This window comes from Pelodiscus sinensis, chromosome 3, assembly GCF_052426305.1.
Source record: "Pelodiscus sinensis isolate ZL-2025 chromosome 3, ASM5242630v1, whole genome shotgun sequence".
NCBI classification, from domain to species: Eukaryota; Metazoa; Chordata; order Testudines; family Trionychidae; genus Pelodiscus; species Pelodiscus sinensis.
The window spans coordinates 113,178,642-113,197,701 of record NC_143054.1 but is presented as its reverse complement, the minus strand read 5'-3'; positions in this window follow the sequence as shown (position 1 = coordinate 113,197,701).

Below are 19,060 nucleotides of genomic sequence, written 5' to 3'. Positions count from 1 at the left end.
TTTTTGTATCAACTAAATTAGACAATATCACATTTCTAGAGAATTTCTAGAGGACTTACATTAGTCCAAATTTTTTCTTTAAGGGTCTCATCCAACTTCCACTGAAGCCAATGAGAATTTTTCAATAGGTTTCAATGGGAGTGGGATCTAAATCAAAACTTGATATATTTGCAGTAGAAGGGATTTCCTGAAAATGATTATCTTAGGATCTTTGCTCAGCTATCAAGAAATGCCCAATTCTGGAGCATTGGTAACTTTGATCTTCTGTGGTAGGAGTGTTCTTTTGTCATAGATTTCCATTTTCCTTATTTATTTAAAACCCAAATTGGGGTGCGTATTCACAGCAGGGTTTAACTTGAAATAAGCCACACAAATTGAGCTACATCAATTGTGTAGCTTATTTCGAAATAGGTTATTTCAAAATAGCTTATTTTGAAATTGGGAGCATCTACATAGCACTTATTTCAAAATAGAGCACTCTTCCTCCGACTTTCCTTACTCCTTGTTCAATGAGGGTTACAGGAGTCATAGTAAGAAGTCTTCCAGCTTGACAGTATTTTGACATTATTTCGAAATAACTGCCTGCAGTCTAGACGCAGACTAAGTTCTTTCAAAATAACATTGCTGTGTAGACGTACCCTTAATCTCATGCTAAGTGGGCTATGAGGATGGTCCTTTCTTGCACCACTTGCATCTTGTAGTTTAATTGGACTTTTCTCAGATTGGAAATCTTTCAGTCATACTCCTTTTTAAATAAACAGGTGGTTAAAGTCTGGCATGCTTAATATGGAAACAGAAACATCAACACAAACACCTTGCTGTTTCTATTGAAACAGAACTTTTTATCTTATATATGATAAAGATATATATGACTTCTCTCTAGTGAGACAGATTTGTTTTGGTGGGATGACTTTTTATGACTGAGTCTGTGTCCATTCAATCTTTGCCTTCTCAGTTGTGATTGCCAGCCAGGGTCCCAGTTAGGTTTTTTTCTGACACTGTCCAGTAGGAATTGAATAGTTACCAGATGGAAACAACTTTTAGAAGCTACCAAAATTTGGCTTGATTTGAACTGTTGTGTCATTCCTTCCCAGAGCAGTATTTTTACAGCACTGCCAGAAAGCTCTTTTATTACAATAACAAATCAGGTGGCTAGCAACATCAGTGTTTTAATCTTAATCCAACCTGCATTTCCCCCTTGTTTTCTCTTTTCTTTTTGCCCCTAAACAATACATTTACAAACAGAAAGAGTCCCCCTGCCCCATAAATACAATGGATGTTGTTGTCAGTTCAGATAAGAGCAAATGCCAGATAGGATTGCAATATTTTCAGTGCTGGCAAATGCAATCATAAGTTCAGTTTATTAATATTGCAACAGTTGCACTAAATGAGATCACTTGGATAACAAAACATTTATCAACAAAACGCTGCCACCTACTGAAGTTTTGCAAACAGCCCAGATGATTGGATAAGATCACAAATTCACTCTGTCACAAGCTTATGGTCTTTGCTAAAATCACTCTGAAAAAAAGAATGATAACCAGCAGAATGAGGCAAGACATCTCTTTCATGCAGTCTGTTCAGAAAGTGTCAGGGTAAATCCTGGAAAGTGGCATCCAAAGAGAGGAGGAGTTTTTTACTCTTATTTTCAGTTTGGTGTGGAATGTAAAGTACAATGGCTGGGAGGACATTTCCAATCAACTGCTAAGAGTTGCTATCTATTACAAATTTCTATTCCTCTTTGCGTGCTGATCTTCAGGCTGTAGTAAAGTGACATTAAGAAACCTAGTTTGTTTGCTTCCTTTACTCCAGAAAACAAATGTTTAAATAAATAAATAGGGAAGGGAAAGCTAATTAAAAAATCGTATGTTTATACCGTGCTTTTCAACCCACAGAATCCCAAGCAATTTATAAACTGTGGGTTTGATTATGATCTCTGTTGCATAGGGTGACTAGATGTCCCATTTTTAAAAGGACAAACCCATATTTAAGCCCTGCTGCATTTGACACTACTTTAAAAAAAAAGGGGGGAAATTGTCTCATTTTCTGTCTCTTTCTTCCCATCAGTACTGGTGTGTCTTGTTTCTGGGTGGATCTTTGCTCACCAGCTGCCCAGCTACCAGTGGTGTGTGATGAGGGTCCAGTGGCTGACATTGGGGGTGAGTGTGCAAGGCTGGTGGTCAGGCAAAGCTGCAGCATGTGGAGCCAGATGCTGCTCTTGCTGGTCCGTGAGTGCAGTCTCTGCTGAGTGCCAGCTCTTGGCCAGCAGACTCCTTCTGCACCTTTTCCAGCCAGCACTGGCTGCTTGCTGCGGTGGCTAGTGAGTGTGGGCTGGTTACATTTCACCTCTGCTGTCCACCCACCAGCCCTTTACATGCTTCCCCTCTCACTCTCTTCTCTCTGCTGTGCTCATTTACATACCCCCAATCCTCACTGCTCTTCCCCGCCTCCCAGATGGGGACTAACCAAAGAGAGATCTTATCTCATGGGAGAATTGCCTTGGGATATTGGGTTATTGATATTTGGTTATTGCTTTTTCTTTATTAATTTATTTAAAGTTAAACAGAATTTTTGACAGGGCAACTATTTTATTACACAAGCAACATAAGTCAGGCTACCAGATGAACAAGAGAAGCAAATATGAAGAGTTAAGACCGCACAGATTATGAGTTGCAGTTGTTATGAGTTGTTATACCAATGGCATTTTAAAATCAGTCTATCTTACTTAGTCCCACTTAATTAATTTGTTTTGTTAATATAACACGAGTAGTAAGTTATTCCATGCCTCTTGGGGTGGGATTTTCAAGATGTGTATAATTTAGGAGCAGAAGTTCCATTTATTTTTTCTCTTTTCATTTTTAATTATCACATGCATATAGTAGATATTTGTTTTTCATAATTCTAATATTGAAATAAATAGTACATTGGCTGCAGGCACGATGGATGAAATTCTGCCTCTACTGAAGTCAAGTGTTTTTATTAATTATTTTCTCTATTTCAAACAGGAATTATTTGGGGAAAGTTCTTTGGCTTGTGGCCTGAATGATGCTTGTAGTTGCAGCATCCCTGTAAATTCTTCTTTTAATAAAGAACTAATTTAGTTTCAAAACATGGAGTTCTACCAAGTTATTGAGCAAGTGGTAAATGTAACACAGCCCAATCACTCCGGATATAACCTCAGGATAGGATTTGCCCCAGATAGCATATGTGATACAAGGGGATATATTTAAAGTTGTGTTTGGAGCTGACAGTAATATCCTCAGCAGGTGAAAGTCACTGTAGCTCCATTGAACGCTATGAAGCAATATCAGTTTACATCAGCTGAGGATCCGGCCCTGTTATCTCTGAGGGCCTCTTGCGCATGCAGTTGTGCACCTACAACTGGACACCAGAAGTTCAAATTAAATTTCTAGTCTCTTGCAGTTTTAAATGTGCCAGCTTGCTATTAGCAGAGTGAATGTAGTTTGCTTGCAGGGGTTTTTTATTTATTTATTTATTTATTACATTACACCTTGCCCCGTCTGAATCTCGTCATTAACTTTTCACAGTGTCATCTCCTGAGGAAGTCACAAGTGACGACGGCAACTTTCTTACTGTTTGGCATGTATTTCAAAATCACACTGCCAGGTTTTAATACTGATGGAAGGCAAAGAGATTAAATCCTCAAATGCCAACTCAGATTGGTTGGGATGACACAACTCCTGCTGTCTTGTTAAATTTACTTGAATTTGTGTGGGGGATGATGGGACTTTGAAAAAAATGGTTTATTTACTAAGACAGCAAATGAGGAAATGAGTACTTGAAAACTGTAAACATTGTATTTGGAAAGGTTTGGCATTGTGCCTCAAGAGCTCTCTGCATTGTTTGGTACTTACATAACTATGAGTGCAATTTCTGTGTGGTGGGTTTGTTTTTGCATTTGTTTTTATGGACAGTTCAGAGCGATATCTAGGGAAATGGAACACCAATGGAATCAGTCTGGCTGTAAAGAAATGTTCATGCATTTTCTGGTTGATGGATTACTAAACCACAAAAGTACCAAGAGCTCATTAATGCAGCATTCTCAGAGTGTGGCTCATGGGGATGGGAAGAGCTCCGGAGAGAGAGAAAGATGTGTGCTGTTGTAAATGTGGCCTCCTGAAGCAAAGGATTATGGGAAAGGGACAGCCCTGTAACAGTTCAGCTCAGCCTTCCTTGGGGAGCACTAGAATGTTTTAGCCAGCGTTTGAATTAGGCAGGAGGAGGGAGGAAAGAGTGGAGAACAGCATTCTGCCCCAAATATCTCTACCGATGTTAGGACCGGCAGCAGAATGGAGAGTGTGTGTGAGTGGTAGGGGAGTGGAATGGGATAAACGCTCTACTTCCCAACATGAGCCCTGTTGTCAAAGAACATATAGTAGGATTTTGAAGAGGAAAAGCAGCCGTTCCAGGATGGACCCATAACCTTGGCATGTATTGAGCACAAGTCTGTTAGTGGAAACGCCAAACACTCTGTGCTATGTACAGCGTTTTTGAAGAGCAGGATGTCATTCACAGAGCTCATGTTCCTGCATTAATTGGAAAAACAACAGTTCAGTGTGCAACAAGGACTAGTTCAGCTCTCAGATATGCACACATAGTCACCATTGACTTCAATGGGAGTTGCATAAAAGGCATCTCCAGGTTAGGATTGAGTCCCAAAACAGTTACAAGTGACTCAAAGGTAAATAATTGACCAGTTATTGGTCACTTGGACAATGCAGGTTTGACGTGTTAGAGCTTTTCCAACCTTCATGTTACCAGATGTCTGTAAAAATTCATAGCAGGCTATTAAATTTAGCAGATCCCATCTTAATTAGATTAGCTTCTGCACAGCATGACAGCAGTATTTCACTGATGCAGGATTTATGTAGATTTCTGATGGGAATTCTTTATGGATGATGTCGACTTTTATCCAGTGGGATTTACAAATAGGGAAAAAATAGCCCTGATAATGACACACAAACATTGTCACGGAATGTTAGAATACAAAATGGCAGCTCTTATTATCTTGATGTTCTCTTTTTATTTCTCTTAAGCATATGGAGAGTGAATATGTGGTTGTTTTTGTGGTGGTTTTTGTGCCGTTGAATATAAAGCCCAGCTAGCATAATGGCACATGGATGGTGGAAAATGACAAGCAAATTCTTGTTGTCAAACTCCCTCATAAATCTAGCACCAAAGGAGTGCTTGTCTGTTCATTAATTATTTTTTACCTATGGGAAACAGAACTGTACGGTTTGTACGGGGCTGGCTTTATGTGCTGCAGTCCAGGGTCTATACATGCATTGTATAGTTCCAGAAATAGATCACTTCATTGAAAAAAAAAGTTGGCAAAATGCGAGAGGTGCATGGATAATTTTTCTTGTCTCCCGCTTTCTCATTTCAAAGGTCACTTCCATGAAAGAAAAAACAGCCTTCCTTGTAAAATATCTGGAGGAGGAGCAGAAATGCTAGGAAAAGCAGAAGAGGCCTAAGAAGAAAGACTCCCTGCCACAAGGTAATTTTCATGTGGTAGCAAAGCAGCCCTTTTAAACACAAGGGCACACAAAACCCAGAGCATGTATGCTGGTGGCTGATAAAAAGAAAGGACCATCATTTGCTCACGCCGCAGGCTGATAGCATTCACATCATACACCGTTTGTTACTAGGCAACTGATTAAATATACGTGCTGGTCTTTCAAGCAGTGCTTGCAATTAATTAACCAACCCATTTTCATTTGGACGGTCTTCCCCTCCCCCCTCCTGTCCCACCCCACCAACCACCTTCTCAAGCCCTGACATCTGACAGAAGTGCAAGTGATTTGATGCTCCTAAAGCACTCTGATGTAATAAAATGATGGACTCCTTCCCCAACGGAGATGGTTGGCACACAGGTAGCATACACCTCAGAGCGCATGTGCTGTGTCTGGTTGCAAGCACAACAGGCTTTTGTTTGTTTGTTTTTGCAAGTGCTAGAGCAAAGTGAGCTGCTGAAAGCACAGGGAGGTGTTCCGCAGAAGATTCCTACACTGTACACTTGACTGTGATTGCTTTGGGGGATTTTGCAAAAAGACAGGACTCCTGATCCTAAAGTCTTTTTTGGTCAAGTTCAAATTACTATTATTATTGAATATTTATATTGAAGTCGCATCTGGAGGCCCCAGCTGAGATTGAGGGCCCCAGTGGGCTGGGAGCCATGCAAACCCATAGTGAAAAATATTTGCTGTCCTGCAAAGCATACCTTCTACTAGACAAGACAGGGAAAAAGTAGGAGGGAAAACACGCAGACATGAAGGTTAGAGTAATTTGCACAAGGTCACCCAGCAGGTCAGTGGCAGAACTGGGAATAGAATTTGGTTCTTGATTTGAGAAGAAATTCTCTAATAACAAAATCAAGGATTCACCCCATCCAACGTTTTTTCCTCTCTAATTTTGTAATACACTTTTCATATTTGAGTTGTGTGAAAAAGACCAATATTACACATGGAAAATGGATAACTACATGAATCCTGGAAGATCTGACTGTTCCTATTACACTTGATCAAATGCAACTGTCAGCTGCTTTGGCAGAGATCACCTCTGATGATTACAAGGAAAGGACTACATTACAGGTGGGTTCAAACGCAAAACCGCTAGCTGCAATCCACAATTAAACAGGAATGGGTATTGTTCTGCTCACTGACTGGGAACAGAGCATCAGTTTTATTGGAGTTCACAGGCTCACCGCAGTGTTTGCCTTTGATGAGACACAAAACCTTTCTAAATGAGTGCTCCCTGCCCTGCTCAAAAAATCTGAGTGCATTAAAAGAAGTAATTTAAGTTTTATTTGAAGGGAGAAAAAATATAATGTCCAGTTGTGTTTCTTTTTACCCCTCTCCCCACTGGCTTTCTGGGGTGGGGTTTTGAATCAGCGGTTTTCCAGCAGTACTATCTAGTACTACAGTTGGGTCTATAATCACTAGAAGTGTGTGAGACATGTATAATATAACATAGTACTGAAACCTTAGGGATATTTTTCTAAATATTGGAAAGATCCTCAGTAGGTTGTGTACTGTAAATGGAGCCATGCCAGCTTACGCTAGCTAAGGATCAAATCCTCTGTAATGGAGTCAAAATCTGAATAATTTCTATGCAAAATGTTCTTTGGGTATGTGATTATTTTAAAAGATTTAATGTAAATTAGCCTGTTTTTGTTGTGCACTCTTTTGAAAAGAGAACAAGTGCTTATTGGATTTTTGTTTTTGGGGACTTTTTTTTGCATACGTTCAGTGTCAAAACAGACACTTCAGCAAAAGATTTGCATTCATCAGACATGTAGCAGTGAAAGGAGAGTGAAGTCCAAAGTATATCATGCTTGCAGTATTCAGGTACAAACCAGCCCTTTCTGGAGCCTCAGTTTATCTCATGATAAAAGGTCAGACTAAGTGAAATACCCTACTTTTGGCAGCTGAATTGCAGGATGTAATGTACAAAGCAGTCCCACTGGAGTCTTGCACACTTCCTGAGTGGCTTTGCTGACCCCAGAATGAGGACAAAACCATTAGAAAAGAGTTATTTTGTACCATCATCGGGAGCTATGTTACAACAGCCTGTGATGAAAGCACAACCCATCAACCTCACCCAGAGAACTCAGCCTCATATGCTTGCTGTTTACATTAACGACAATGCTACAGTATTAATCCAGCAGGTGCTTATCAATAAAATAAAATAAATGTTTCTAACCAGCCGCGGAGTGAAATTCTGCATCAGGCTTCCTAAAGGAATCATGAGGACAAAAAGCCTAACCTCCATTTTAAAATCGAGCTTGATAAATTCATGAACAGGGTAACATGAATGGGTTGCTTATAATAGCAGGGGACTGGACTTGATGATCCAGGAGGTCCCTTCTAGTCCTATATTCCTCATGAGAGGTGATAATCCCACTCAGCAGCTTTGAAGATTGTCTCCTCTGCCAGCTCAGACAATGCTTTTCAGCCTTATTAATCCAGAGCAACAGAGAAAATTGAAAAATGTTTGCATTTTCCAGGTCTTTTCCTTTTGTTCTTTTCCTGTCATCTCTCTAGTGTTCTATATTTAATTATGTCTTCATTTCTTTTCTTCTTTTAGTCTTGCAGGTCCCAAGCCCAAGTATAACCTGTCACCAGCTCTCATTTTTCCACCTCATTTAAAAGAGTAAATCCAGTGGGGCTGGACAGGACAATTTGCTTGCCAAACGCAGGCAGGAAGCATATGTATAAGAGGCAGCCAGAAGCATCTGACGATGTGTCTGTGCTGTGTGTTTCAAGGCAGGCCTGTAGCAAGCCTGGGAGAACTTCTGGCCTTTGCTATAGTAATCGTGAGGCAAATCCTCCCATTGTTAGCATAGGCACAGTAGAGATTTCTAGGAGAAAGACCCTGGGGTTCCTCTAGACACTAGTGCACATAATAGTCACCCACAATAATATATTCATATTTCTAAATGAGACTTACTGACCCTAGCAGATGGATTCTTGAGAGGATGCACCTCAGCAAACAAAGTTCTGGGTTAGGAGACTTGTCTTTACCATTCCATAGCACCATTTTACCCTCCTCTCTTAGGTACGTCTACACTGCATGGCTATTTCGAAATAAGCTATTCCATAATAGTTATTCCAAAATAGCTTATTTCAAAATAGCATGTCTACATTGCAGGGAAGCCTCAAAATTAGTGGGAGGCAGGCTTTCTTAATATAGACGTGCTATCGCGATTTAGAGCCCCTGCAGGCACTGGGGAAGAATAACTTAGAATGGCCCTGGTGAGGGGCTATTTCGAAATAGCAGCAGTGGAGCCTCTACACACACCTTATTTAGAAATAGTTATTTCGGAATAGTTGTTATTCCTCATAGAATGAAGTTTACAGATTTTGGAAGAAGCCGTACATTATTTTGAAATAACGGAATGGCTGTGTAGATGCTCGCATTGTTATTTTGAAATAATGGTGCAGTGCACCTTTACACAGAGGTATTTTAATCTTTCCCCTTTCTTAAAAGAGTACACTGTAGTCCTGGGATATACCCATTCCAGGTCAGGGGCCAGATTTGCAACTGACACAGCTCCATTTAAGTCAATGAAGCAGCTCTGCTGATTTACACTGGCCAAGAATCTAAGCCCACATTTTTATATCTGTTGCTAATACTTACCATACTATACCAGTTTGGGGATCTGGTAGCTTTATTAATCCCTATTACACTAATTCTGCTACAGTAACTTCCCTTCTTGGCTGCTTTAAAAGTTATGAATGAAATGATCATTTAATAATCTAGTTGGACCTTAGAATGATTTACTTTCAATGGATTGCTCTCAGTGACAGTATGAAGGGAGGAAGCAGCTCCTATCCCTGTATAGTTTAGACATCTAAATCCTTATCTCCACATCTTCCATGTTTCAGCTGGAGAATGTTATGATAATTTTGCTTGCAGCTTCACGTCAGCTGAATTTCTGGCTGGCTTCAACTTAAGCTGTTTTTATTTCAAACAAGGTAAATTACCAGCTTCAGCTCAAGGCTCAGTTTCCAGGCTACCGTTTTGTTGGTATTCAAGCTTCATTTCCAGCAGTTCAGCATAATCCCTTTGGAAGGTACATTGTCCTTTACTCCTGTGCTAGGGATGTACCATTGTATTTGGCTGCTCTATCAACTTAGGACTAAGAGAACTCCTCTTCCTCTGCCTTTCTACTTGAAATCACCAGGACTTGTTTTTTACCTCCATTGAACAATCTTTTCTTAGACATGTTTGCCGGGTCCTGCTCTCATTCACAGAGGCACTGAGCCTCTTTTATAGAATCATAGAACACTAGAACTGGAAGGAACCTCGAGAGGGATCAAGTCCAGTCTCCTGCGTTCACAGCAGGACCAAGCACCATCTAGATAGGTGTTTGTCTACCCTGCTCTTAAAAATCTCAAATGATGGAGATTCCACAACCTCTTTAGGCAATTTATTCCAGTGTTACACCCTGACAGTTAGGAAGCTTTTCCTAACATCCAACTTAAACCTCCCTTGCTGCAATTTAAGCTCATTGCTTTTTGTCCTATCCTCAGAGGTTTCTTTTGGATTTGCCAAACTCTTTGGCCATAGAAATGAAAAGGATAATGCATGTGGTAAAGGAGAATCTCTATAAGTGGCTACTGAAGAAAAGTTAAATAACGGGACATTTGATAAATATTTATTATTTGTATTCCTATAAAGGCTGAAGATTCCAGTTGAGTTGGCAGTTGGGAGCAACTACGCTAGGTGCTATACCAGGGGTGGACAATTTTTGACAGGGGGTGCCACTCCAAGATTTTAATGGAGATGCGGGGTCTGGGATGTAGGTTGGGTGCAGAAGGGAGATTGGGGTAAGGGACTGGGATGCAGGAGGGAGACTGGAGTCTGGGAGGGAGTTGAGATGAGGCAAGTGGTTGTGACCTAAGGCAGGGGACTGGCATGCAGGGGTTTGGGGTATAACCTAGGGTAGGAGGGGATTGTGATCTGGGGCAGGAGATTGGGGTGCCAGATCTGGGATAGGGTATGGGTATAAGAGGGGAACAGAGGGCTTGGGTATGTTGGGGGGGGGCAGAGAGTTGGGCAGGAAAGGGTTGGGGTACCAAAAGCAGGCTGTGGCCAAGAGACTTACTTGTCAGCTGCCAAACTAGACTGACTGCTTGCCTGGCCATGTGCTTCTTGAATAACTGAGCAGAGAAGAGGGGGCGTGATTCTTCTTAACTGCCTGTTATTCCAAAAAGCAGCTCCCATTGGCTGGTGTCCAATGGGAATGTGTTGGGGTCTGGGCAGCTCCTAACACTTCCCCCCTCCCCTCCAGTTTCAAAACAGAAATAGAGCCCTGCAGCTGTGTTTCTGCTCGGCTTGCAGGGCTGCAGGGTATCCTGACTGGGGCTCCCCGCTGCCTCTGCGGGCCGGATCCAGTGGCTTCGTGGGCCGTATTTTGCCCAGGCCCGTGCTATACAAACACAGGAGGCTATCTTTGCCTTGGGGAGCTTCTATTCAAATAAATAGGCAAGAAAGACAAAGGAGGGAGGCAAACATGAAGCATGTAGAAAGGTGCACTGCCTTGCCCTGAATCAGAGGCAGAGCTAGGAGCTCAGGTTTCCTGATTCTCATCTTAGTGCTCCATCCACTGGGCTTCACAGCCACTTAGAGACCCATGGAACCTGTTCAAGTGTATTCTAGCCCCATGAACATTACATTAAAAAAAACCAAGCAAACAAAACCCAACCTCCCTGACCTCAGGAGACAGAACAAAGCACCACAATATCACACAATGAAAAATAATGTTTTTCTGCTTAACCTCAGGGACCGCTGACTTTTTTTGTGCTTTGCTTGGGCCTTTCCAGTGATGACATTTTGTAGGCACAAAACTCAGGTGGATAATTGCTCAAGGGCACAGTATATACTTGCTCAAAGGCATACTGACCTCAGAATCATTTTCATATGTGAGCTGTTTGGGAGTTAGACTAGATAATCCTGGAGGTAACTTCTAGACCTAGGATTCTGTAATCTGTGTAGAAGAAGAGTTGGTGTGATTCAGAGAGCATCTGAGGGAATTTCAGTGTAATTTGTGAAAGGATTTTTAAAAAATTATTGAGGATTGATTAGCTGAAATCTTTGTCATGTGTAGTTCATCTGTTTCTCATCTTTTTCTGGCATACAAAGCAGTTTGCGGACAGTTACGCAGTATTTTTAAATTGTTTCAATAGCTGTTCAGGAAACTGAGAGAGCAGGCCTGATTCTCCTGTACACCACTTCTACTAGCAGCCTGCCTCTTTTAGGAAAGGATTGGCCAGTTCTGGAGGTCTCAGAGAAAAGCATCAACACCTTCAAATTCATGTACACAAGACTAACTAGTAAATGATGATTCACACTCTGAACCTTTCTATTCTGTTTTGTTTATTTATGTTTTTATATCATGCCTATCACCAAAGGTATCCCAACATCAAGAGGCGATGATGGAGCTTGTAGATTTAATTTAGGTAGTGTAACTGCAGATTCCTCTCCTGTGAACATATACTAAATGTCTAGTGCATTTTTAAATGTTAAACTCTGTGTTTCCATAGCATTCTCCGTCACTAAGTTAAACAGGCTAATTAGATAGTACATTGCATTAAAATGTATTTCCTGCATCTGATTAAAATAGGTGCTGTTGCCTTGGAAAAATCCAATTGTTACCTGTACAATTTATTATTTTAGCTACATTACAGTACAGTATATACTATATACCATATCTCTCTGGTTTGGGGTTTTTATTCTTCTATTTTCTGAAGAATGAAAATAAATATTGTAGGTCTTCTAAAGTCTCATGTTCTAGCCCGCCTCTGTATGCTGCCAGATATTCTTGTTGCTCTTTTCTGTTTCTTCTATTTTTTTTCGTAATGGAGATGAGGTGGTTGAAAATGAATGCAATGGGCAAGCTAAAGGTATATCATATGATTGATTAGTACAGTGTCACATAACATTTTCTTTATTATTTTAGACTCTAAGGCTACGTCTAGACTGCATCCTTCTACTGACAGAGGGATGCAAATCAAGGACTTCGGAAGTGCAAGTGAGCCTGGGATTTAAATATCCTGGGCTTCATTTGCATACTCACGCTCGGGCGTTGTGCTGATCACGTGCTCTTTCGAAATTTTTTGAGGAGTACAGGATCTGCCAAAAAAGCTCCCCGCTGTCGGCAGAGCCGTGGCTACACTTTACTTTCACTTTTGAAAGGGTGCGAGATTGGCACAGAGCCCTAGCGTAAATATGCAAACGAAGCCCAGGATATTTAAATCCCGGGCTCATTTGCACTTCCGAAGTGCTTGATTTGCAGCAAGAGGGATACAGGCTAGACACAACCTTATTAATGCAGCCTGATGTCATCTTTTTTTTTTTTCTTTTTGGACCACTGCTGCACATAAAGCAATTACCTCCCTTAACCTGTCTATATTGATGCCTGGATATTTTTTATGAGATAACTAATTTAGAACCTATTGGGGTGTGTGTGAGTAGTTTAAGGGTTCTTTCTGATGTGCACTATGTTTCTATGTTTCTGTTGCCTATGGTGAATTTCATCAGCTATCTCTGTTTTACTGAAGTTTTCCAGGAGTTTTTTTTCTACCGTCCCTAGTCTAAATAGCCTTCGTAATTTTATGTCAGCAAATTTTGTCACCTTCTCTATTCACCATCTTCTTTAGATCATTAATAAATATATTGAACATGAGTCCTACTACTTACCCCTTGGGAACTCCACTATTAACCTTTTTCCATGCTGAGAATTGGCCATTTGCTCTTACTCTTTGCTTCCACTCTCTTAAGCAGCTTTTTTTTTTTAATACATGAGAGGACTTTATTTCTCACCTTGTCGTTACCTAGCTTCTTTTATAGCCTCTTCTCAGGAACTTCATCAAAAGCTTTTTGAAAGTCTAAATAAAATATACCAACTGGGTCTCTTTTATCCAGTGTTGTGTTAACTCTTTCAAAGGTTTCTAACAGGACAGAGGGGCATGATTTTTTCTTATATAGAAACCGTTCTGGTTTTTCCATATCATATTACACTCATCTACTATTCTTGCTTTATAACTTTCTTTAATGATTTTCTTACACCTGTAGTGCGTTGCTTGAGAACAGAAAGCAGAGGGAGATATCTGTCTGTGGAGACTTTTCCTAACAGCCTTCTAGCTGTAGGGTTTTGTAGCCTTTAAGCCCTGAGGTAAGGAAACAGGAAAACAGATTAATAGACATAGCAATCTTCCCCAAGATACTTTTAGATAAACACAGCCTTGGGCATTTAGAAAGTCGGATTTACTACACCTTAAAAGAGGTTTCTGAAAAACGTGGCTGTTTTATTTTAAAGTATGCAGCTGAAGGCTTGCACTACTTTAATCTTAGCCATACTTCTCCGATAGACTACCAAGAATACAGGTCCCTGGGTTTTGAAACAGTTGTGTATAAACAGGAAACAATCTGCGTACTACTTTATAACAACAAAGATCTTTTCCAGGGCACTGAAGTGCATTTGAACACAAGCCAAAACACATTTCCAATGTGCAAGCTATACAGAGAAAGATAAATGCACACACAAGATATTGGTAGGATAAATACAACCACTGACACTTTTCTGGAAGCAAATGATAGTGCAGAAAATAAAGAGAGATGCTTGTAGACGGTATCTTTTAGGGTATGACTACACTACCACCCTAGTTCGAACTAGGGTGGTTAATGTAGGCAACCAGAGTTGCAAATGAAGCCCGGGATTCGAATTTCCCGGGCTTCATTTGCATATTGCCGGGCGCCGCCATTTTTAAATGTCCGCTAGTTCAGACTCCGTGCCCGCGGCTACACGCGGCACGAACTAGGTAGTTCGGATTAGGTTTCCTATTCCGAACTACCGTTACTCCTCATGGAATGAGGTGTACCGGTAGTTCAGAATAGGAAGCCTAATCCGAACTACCTAGTTCGTGCCGCGTGTAGCCGCGGGCACGGAGTCTGAACTAGCGGACATTTAAAAATGGCGGCGCCCGGCAATATGCAAATGAAGCCCGGGAAATTCAAATCCCAGGCTTCATTTGCAACTCCGGTTGCCTACATTAACCACCCTAGTTCGAACTAGGGTGGTAGTGTAGACGTACCCTTAGAGACATGATCATCAGTAGGTTCAAGGACCTATATATTTTAGAAAACTGTGTATCTATCTGTTTGTCCATCTGTGAGTCCATTTGTTCAAGAACTCCTCCTAAACAGGAAGTGCTAGGACCACCAAATGTGGTATATGGCTTCCTCTTATCAAAATTTAAAACAGGTCAGGGTTTGGTTGCACCAGGATAATGGGATGTGCCTGGAATGCAATTGTTTCTCATAAAATGGAAAGGGAGTGGTCTGGCAGGAGTGAGATGCTACAGAATGACCACACAGAGGCAGCAAGGGTACCTATAACCCCACTGGGCCAGCAATGGGTAGAGATGGTGAAAGGGACAGCTATTTACTATATATTTCAGAGAGTTTGACTATGTGTCTCTTAGGCTACATCTAGACTGCAAGCCTCTTTCGAAAGAGGCTTTTTCGAAAGATACTTTCAAAAAAGCCTCTTTCGAAAAAGAGCATCTAGACTACAACCAGTACTTTTGAAAAAGCAAGCCGCTTTTTAGAAAGAGAGCATTCAGGCAATCTGGATGCTCTCTTTTGAAAAAGCTCAGTTTGCGTTACATAGCGCCTTTTTTTTTTCGAAAGAGTACTTTCATAAAAAGGCTTTCTTCCTAGTAAATCTTTGGATGAGTCTCTGCCCCTTTCCAGACATATCTGAACACCTTGTTCTCTTAAACAGGGCTGGACACTACAGACTTCTTATGAGGTTTCTGACTCATCTTAGTCAGCCCGGAAATATCACAATTGTCTTTTGTCAATAGAATCAGGCAGGTGGAAGGGTGCTAACATGTGAAATAACAGGGCAGGAATTTTTTCTGAAATGTTTTTGAATCTCAGAAAATGTTCCTTTTGAGTTTGTGGGAGTAGTCAATGTAATTTGCTTTGCTTATTACTCTGGAAATATAGGTGGGTTGAGCAAACTTGCTGAAACTTACCCAGCATCTCTTCCAGAGCAGTGCAGCCATCTTAGATTTTCTGTTACAGTGGACATGTTGGAGAAGGTCTCAGTCCCACGAGCTGCAGAGGAACTGGGAGGGAGGAGGAAGTTCTGAGTGTTATCAGTTCCCATTTAAGTAATAGCCAGCAAAGGGGTAGTAGAAAAGATACAGAAACTATGATGTTGCCTATAGCCAGGACTCCCGAGTGAGTGATATAGTTTAGGAGAGGAGTTTATGTCTGTGATTTTTAGAACAGAGGCAAGTATAATAGCCAGTTTCCAAGGATAAGTCCCAGTAAGTATTGCATTTTTGAGATCAGAACCAGCACCTCATTTTTTCTCCTCCTTATGCCCCTAGTTATTTCTGTGTAATCTACACACAGTATTTATTGTCCTCTGCTTACAGTTTATTCCGTTTCTGCTCTGCTTGATGCATAGTTTGCCCAGTCCTGAAGTGATTTACTAAAGCCTGTGAACTGTTTGGAATTCTGCTAAGCTGTTTTGGCAGACTTGATGCAGGTATTTCAGTGCTCTGCTTTAGACTGATAGTGTTACTTTGGGAAGAGAAAGCAGTTCTGGAAATTGTTTGAGTTCAAAAGGAAGGAAAATCACTTTAATCATTCAGGGTCTTAAGAAACCTGAGACCCAGTGGGATTGTCTTTTCATAATCAAGATTGTCCCAGCCGATCAGGGGCATTTTAAAGCAAGTATATAGCTAAGCAAAGTCTTGAAGTGCTGAAAAGGGCCTCAAATTGTACAAATGAAATTACTACCTGTCCTAAACTAAAAATGTACAGAAAAGGGAATTTCAGAAGGGGACTTTGTATTTGCACCCTATTCCTCTAGAGATATGTGGTTTGAGACAAATCCTCAGCTAATGTAAAGCAGCATATTTCCAGGATCTCATGCTAGGTGATCATGATGATACTTCGGACCAGATCCTGCATTTCTCTCTGACCTCTATGGGATTGCATCAGACTGCACCAGCTGCACGATTGGGCCTTCTTTCTTTTCTCATTAATTTAAAGCAACCTAACCTAAATGGTTAGTGATTACAATGTTTTTCAGTGCTCGCCTGAGATTTGTATTAATCTGTGTTTTTTGTTGTTGTTCTGCGTCTGCTTCCTACCGTGTTTTTCCTTTGGCAATTTCACTGTCTTCACTGATATTTGTAAATTGTAATTTCACCAACATGGTCTAGCAGTGAGATCTGTTTTGAGAAAGTCTCTACATTCTCCACCTTTTGCTCACTAAAACAGATGGCTGATACCCATTATTGTGTACTCTCCCAAATCCATAGATAGGGCATATAGCTGTAAAAAGAATTATTTCAACTATGGACCCAGAGGACTCAGGTTTAGGGAAGGGTGCCTGTTGAGTGTGGTCTATCAAAGACAGATTACTCTGAGAATTCCAGTTATAGGTGAATGACTTTCCTTTCTCCATCAGCAGCTGCTTTGGTAGATTCCCATCACTGAGAGTCTGACTAGCAGAAGTATCTCCTGGAGGAGGGTCTAGACTGCTCTTTTGAAACAGTCATTTTATATGGTGAAGTGAAGTCCATGTATCAGGCTTATATATTTTTGATAGATAAGGCATTTCTTAAAAATACTATAACATTTGTCTTAGATCTAGCTGAATGGGCCTCTTATACATTGGTAGTGCAAGAGTAGCTAAGTTAGCTTTAGGGGTGACCATAACGAGTGTCTAGAGTAATGACAAATCAAGGCTTGGGCTGTAGTACTGACTGACTTTAACTACCTAGCTACTAAGTAAACACAAAGGAAGGAGGGCATAACAATAACATACTGGCTGTATATCCCTGCCCTCTGCTGAGTAGGCTAAAGAGACCTCACACTATATGAAAGGAAGAGGTACCATTTTGGATTAAGAAATGTTTTATGAATTGGGTGGTTACTTGCAGGAAGTGCAGTTTTGGAACAAAGGTTGAAAAATGAACTCTAGAGCCTGTAGACATTGAATTGAGTAATGGAGGTTGCTTAGAGCCAGTATCAAAGTGTTTTAGGCATGGAAAAGAGGAGTCTCCTTTAGTGGGCAGTGATCTTTCATTTTGCATCACAACAACCATTTTTTATTTGTACAAAAGTTTTAGCTGTCTGGATGAAATTTTACCACATGCACTCTCAGAATCAAAGCGTCAGGCTACCATTACACCTCCAAGCACAACAGATGAGAAGTTTTTCAATGTGCATATAGACCCTGAGAAAATGTGTCATGTTTCTCAGCTTAAAATCTCTAATTTTTGTCTGAAGTTGTGGATGTCTTGAAAATAATATGGAAATTCATCAGGACTTCTGTGCTCTTTCAGCGTCAATAGGAATTGTAGATTACCGTAGTTGTTCATTATGATGTTTGATGTAAGGGTGTAGTATGCTGAAGTGTAATGTGATCATGACTCCCTCTAGTGGCTGGTTCCAGACACTGTCCAGCTAATTTCTTGCAGCCAAAAGCGTTCAGTGGTAGAAGCTTCTGCAGAAGGGCCCAAGTTTGATCCCCAATGACAGTTATGGTTTTGGTGTGTGTATGCAGTTCTGCTTGGCTCTCAAGTCCTTATTAATTTAGAACATTCACGTGCAGAAGAACTAAAATCCCCCAGTTTATTTTGCACAGTATTTTTGCAGCTAAAGCATTCCTTTTGATGACATTTTAAGAAAATTGGAATAAGCAAAATGTAAACGGCTTAAGGGCCCATCTCCTTAGCTGGTAGAAATCAGCCTATCTCCACTCATACCACCAGCTGAAGGTTTGGCCCAACCACTGCACAGTTCTGGACAAATATGAAGAATGCAGCTTCTTAGATTACAAAGTCAGCACTGTGATCATCCGGTCTGATTTCCAGTTTGATACAGGCCCTAGATCATGTAATAACTTCAGTTCCCCTCTCTCCCTTTCTTTCTTTTTATTTACCATGAAAGCACTCCCTAATAACTCCACTTTTGCTTCTTTTATTGACATTCTTCAGGGCCATTAACATAACTATTGTAGGGGAGATGAGCTCAAGCTAAGACGTTTGGCCCCAGATCTGTAGCTGGAGCCAGACTTCCACAAAGTCTAGTGTTCTTCATATCCAGGAAATTGGTTCAGACCCATCTGGTTTGAAACTGAAAAAAAAAATCAACATTTTTATGTTTTCTTACAAAAGCACACTGGAATTGGCATTAGTGAGTGCATCTATGTACCATTCACTTTTATCTTACCTTTGTTAAATTATGACTTGTTCATTTGGTGGAGTGGAATTTTGCTCAGAGCTAGGCAAATATTACCAAAACCCCTCAGATAATAGTTTGTTTGAATAATTTAACTAATTTGTTTTGACTGATCATGTCCTTTTTGTGCTGACTTTCTTCAGATATTTTAGTGAATGAATTTACTGGCAGAAGTATTCATTAAAACAGCAAAGCTTACATAAATATTATAGGATATTTGCAAAAAGAAAATTTCTAATTTGGAATTATAAGTATTCACTCAGAA